We start from the raw sequence: 5,852 nt of genomic DNA, 5'->3' as shown, positions 1-5,852 counted from the left end.
AATTAAGTCATTTTTAAGTCAAAGTCAATTCGGTCAGTTTTTGTAACCCAAATTGGGCAATCAATTTGACTTGCTTAATGGCATTTCTGGGCTTGGTGGACTCTACCAAAGTTGTAGCCCTATGTCTAAGCTTTCCAATGATATAAATTTCAGGTCATTTGGACCTATTTTGAATGAGTTATGGGCAAAATACTAACTACTATTCATATGGTCAAAAATTCTGAGTTCACTAATGGCAATCTGGATTTGGTCACTTTTTTTTAGGTCACTTCTAGGTAGAATTTTGGCAACATTTCTACATGAAAGTTGGCCTATTTTATATCTAGTTTTGCCTCCAATTGGCTTCATACAAATTGGGGTTTTGCACTTATAGCTCAATTTATCTACTGCCAACAATAACACAACCTGCACATGAAAAATACACTTCCAATTTGGCAATTCTCCTCCTCCCAATACTACAATATTACATTCATGGCACTTCTATCCCATTCATTACAACTCAATTATGTCAATTTGGGCAGAATACACAAGTGTTCAATACACATATTACTACCCTAATTCTCCAAATTAAATTCAACACAATATATACATGTATTCACTTAATTTTTACTACAAACAATTCCACCACTACTTCACATATACTGCCCTTAAACCATAATTACAATAATTCATCAATTTAATTCATGAAATCAAGCACTAATTCATGCACTTCAAGGCTGCCAAAAATGGCAGTTTGCTAAGGTCTCCAAATTTCTTTCCAAAACCCCTAAATTCAATACTTACTTACACATACATGGGAATTAATTGGCTAGCACTTTAATTTAACTCAATCAACACTAATTCCCATCAATTTTATGTAAGAAAAATTCAAAGAACATGAGCTCCCATGGTTGCCAAAAATTGTACACATCAATAACTCATCAAAACCTTCAAATTTCTTCACCATTCAACTCATCTCAACCTTAAAACAAAGTTTAATGAAGCAAGGTATGAAAAACTAGCACTAACTTTAACTTGAGCTTGACAAAACTTCACCAAATTCCTTTCTTTTTGCTACCTATCTACTGCCCATGGTGTGAAGATCACTTTTAATGAAGAGACTTATAAGAAATTATGGCTTGAAAGTGAAGATTGGAGCTTTGCATGGGTGGCCGGCCATGGAGGATAATGGAGAGAAAATGGATTCGGCAAAATCAAGTGATGAGGAAGATGAAGGTGAAAGTGGACAGAATTTTGGCATTTTATAGTTCCACTTAGTGTTCCACTAGTTGTCCACTAAGTATAATTAACATTATAATAATCAAATCTTATTAACATTTCAATTAATCCCCCATAAGTCCTCTAATTACAGTACTTGTAAAATTTATTATTTTCATGGCATTCTAAAAATTTAATACCACTTATTTTTAATGAACATTTAGGTCAAAAGTCAACTTTAGGTGTCAAATGACCAAAATGCCCCTCTTCGAGTTGTATTTCGGATATTTCGGTACTACCAATTTACTTGTTGTACCGCCGATTCCTTAAATTTTCATTTTCATTTATACTGACTTACTAAATTTTCTTTGATATTTTCAATGTCAATTATACCTCAATAGACCTTTAATTAGGCCCTGAAAATATTTTCCCGAGTTCCCCACGGTCCAAGGCTAGTCAACGGTCCCTGCCGTAACTTCCCGGTGCTGTCACCCATCACTAGGGTTTCGGCTTGCTTAACTTAATCACATTTCATATCTTTTATTTTCTCTTAAACTTTCTTGTATTATCTTACCTTGTATTCCATCATTTTATGTCTCCTCATTATTACCAAAATGTAGTTCTAGACATTCTGACAGTCCAGGCAAACATCAGCCGCCGAAACAGTGGAACATACGAACTACGTAAAGTGAGGATGTTACAAAGAGTCTTTCTCTCTGTCAAAAACTGTAACTAGATGAAAATCAGGAAACTGATTGTCGACGAATACACGGCTCGTGTATCACTACACGGCCTAGGGCCGTGTAACTTACTGGAGCTGAATGGGTATGTCTTGCATTGGCACAGAAGGTTACATAAGTCTCTAAGATTTACACGGGTCAAGTTACACGGCCCGTGTACTTTGTTTCTTCCTCGGTTCTCTAGATTTCTTTTGGCATAATATTACATGGGTCTGTGGTTATGCTTACATGACCCGTGTACTTTGTATCAACAACGCTTCTCAATCCTTCAACCTTTCCAAGCTTCCTTCCACACTTCTATGTTTTGGGACTTACCAAAACCCTGAAAAATGCAGCAAGAGTCAAATTAATGCAAATGCTGAAAATTTCTCCATTTAACACAATTATTTCAATAACTCTCTAAATATATGCCTAATAGATAGTTATACTTTAATCAACTGAATTAGGCATAAAGATACCCTAGAAACACTAAATGTGATGAAAGTAAAATTAATAAATTATGCACTTATCAAAGATATTATTGAGAGAATGTGTAGTCATCGAGTGTGTTATAATGGGGGGTTGGTGAAAATCTACAGCAGGTGGTTCATGAGAAGTAAGAGTTGTTGTTGTATCCATTGATTAAAGTGAAGGAGGTGAGGGATGAGTTGAACTTACTGGTGAGTGATCACAATTGAGAGGAGTAGAACACTCAGACTAGGATTGAGAAGAACATACCTGAGTGATAATAGGAGTTGTGTTCACCACTTTATCATGCCCTAATGTTGCAAATGTACCATGAGTAATTGGGATTGAGTGAAAGGGAGGAGATTATGGATATGTATGGAACTAAGTTTTTGTGGTGGAACTTTCTACTCTCTACAATTGTGCATTAGCATTGGCATATGGAAAAAGAGATTATTAAAAAATAAAATGACGAGAAGCGTATACTCTCTACAATTGTGCATTAGCATTGGCATATGGAAAAAGAGATTATTAAAAAACAAAATGACGAGAAGTGTATATTTTGCCTATTGCCATATCAAAACATAGATAAGCACTTTGATTAGCTAAGTAGCCTAGGAAAACACAAGAGAAAGACTTTTCTCCTAACTTATGCTTGGTGTAAGGACGAAGCCATGGAAAACAAAGACATCCAAATGTTCGAAGTTTGTTGCAGTTTGGAGTAGTACCAAATAGTTTTTAAAATGGAGAAGACATCGGCAATACTAGTGTTGGCAACCTACTAATGAGATAACATGCTGTTCGGAAGGCAAATGACCAAAAATGAATGGGTAAAGATGATCTATGTAGTAACGTTGGCCCAGTTTTGATAAGATGGAAGTGTTTTCTTTCTGAAATGCCATTATGTTGAGGAGCATATGGTGGTGTGATGAGAAATTCCATGAAGTTCAAGAAAAGGCTTAGTTTCAAGTACTCACTTGCCCCATCAGTATAAAATTGAACAATAAGTATTTGAGAAAAATTTTCTACTTGGGCTTTAATTTTAGGGAATATAATGGCAACATCAGACTTTTGTTTAATTGGAAATAACCATGTATAGCGAGTAAAATGATAAAAAAAAAACATAATATTGAAAATTGTCAATAGAACAAATTGGAGCAGGACCCCAAACATCTGAGTAAATTAACTTTAAAGGACACGAACTTGAAAGAGTTAAACTACTAAAAGGCAGTTTGTTCTAGGAACATGAATCACATGAGGAATTAATTGATGACACAGAAAGAGAAAAATCTTTAAATAACTACTGTAGAATCTATTTAGAGGGGTGGCCAAGATGATCATGCCAAAGATTGTATGAAGGATTTGGGATAGTGTTAGTTTCAGAAAAAATTGTGGGTGAGGGATAAGAGAGTGTTCCATTAATATATCCCTTTAAATCAGATCATTTGAATAATGTATTGAATTGTGCATGCCATAAGGAATAATTATTTGAGGTCAATTTCAATGGAAATTGAGTAGCTACATTAATAGAAATCAAGGTACCATTTGAATTGAAGGGAATGGTTATGGATACTATTTGTGGGTGAACTTTAGGATTGGCATTTTTGGCTGTTTTGAGGCTATTACTTTCGTCTAACATATTGGATCGAGACTAATTAAAGTATAAATAGCTCTGATACCAAGAAGAGAATAAATTTTAAAATATTGGGAGAGTTTTCTCTATAAATTATGAAAGAAATACAACCTTTTAAATAGCCTATGAAACTAATAGATAAGAGTCAAAGTTTACAATAGAAGAGATAGAGATGTATATTGATAAGAATTTACATGTTGACTGAAGTTTTTTGTTTGGATTTATCTATTATAGTAACCGGGCCAATAATGCTAAAAACCAACTTCTTAATCCAAACTATCTCTTTTATCATCTCAAACATAGATATTTATCCTAACAATCTCATAGATTTATCTATGTAGACCTTTTTTTCGAGCATATAAGATGTTTCTCGCAAATCCTTCGTTCATTGAGAAATCTTTCAACAACCAAATCCTTACAGATTAGATTAATGGTATACTGTAATCTATTATTAATATGTCATCCATATATACTACAAGGACAATAAATTGCACTCCCTCTAACCTTTTTATAAACATAAGATTCATCAATATTTTTTTATAAAATCAAATTTGATAATGTTGTGCATTACAAAAGCATGTAAACTGTAAAAATAAATAAATAAATAAATAAGTAAAGCAAACATATAAAATAACAATATTTACGTGATTTACCTCTCAACATAGGGCTACATTGATCGGCATATCATCTTTCACTATCAACAATAATAAATCATCAATTACAAACTCAAAACTAGACTACCCATAAACCCAATTACACCCAAGAGGACCTATACTGCACAACTACTCATAGTAAATGTTAGTAGTATACCCTAGAGCATATCATTTAATATGTATCTTATTTAGTATGTATCTTGTACATATTTTATTAATAAAAGGCAATTTTATTTTTCCATTTACATAATGTATTTATGTGTAATAGAAAAGGTCCATTGATATTTTGTTAGAAATTCTATTCTTAAGTTGTTAAGAATATGAGTGACAGTATTTCTAGCACAAAATATCATAAATTGGTTCACAATCGAGAATACTTCACACAGAACATGACTTATCAAGAAAAATTGTAATCATGTTTGTTCCTAACGTATTTATATGAGATATAAATAAGATGAAATGGTGAGTCTCATGCCATATAATAAACATGATAGGCACTTATACATGATAAGTAGGCCGAACCAGTGACGCATATGAAAAGCACATGGAGTTTACTCTTGTCAATGCATTGTTATATATCATATCAGTGCATATAATCTTTAGACCTGAGATAACACAGTTATCTTGTATATAGGTGGTTTGAGTTTGATACTGTTTTCATACTTGCACTGTGTATGGGTATATGGGCATGTGTTGGCTCCTACTAGTTATATATGGAGATAGGTGTTGATCATGATGGAATCTATTATCCTAAGTAAATAAGGATAAAATCCTATGTTCATTTAATTGTTCTTGATGTTTCAAATTCCTTGCCAGGACAGACAGATTTAGTCAAAAAAGAGTTTCTGACAAGAAAATCTAATTAATCAAGAACTGGAATTAAAAGAAAACATAATATTCATAGCAGATGGCGTTTGACATAAACCATGACTCCAGCTCGAATTGGGATTTTGTAACAGAGAGATTCTAGTGCATGGTAACATATGATTATAGGTTCATTTAAGGTATTCCTTGTTACTGATTGGGTGGCCATGGCACGCTATGCTAGCTGTCAACCATGGTCTATGAGATGTTTAAAATGATTTAAAGAAATCATTTATGGTAAGAAAGAGTTCTGATGATATTAAAAGTAAATATCATATCTCATTGCCAATTAGTGATGAGCCTAGTGAGTCACATACATAC

The sequence above is a fragment of the Hevea brasiliensis genome, chromosome 14, assembly GCF_030052815.1.
Source record: "Hevea brasiliensis isolate MT/VB/25A 57/8 chromosome 14, ASM3005281v1, whole genome shotgun sequence".
In the NCBI taxonomy this organism is placed as follows: Eukaryota; Viridiplantae; Streptophyta; class Magnoliopsida; order Malpighiales; family Euphorbiaceae; genus Hevea; species Hevea brasiliensis.
This window is presented reverse-complemented; position numbering follows the sequence as displayed.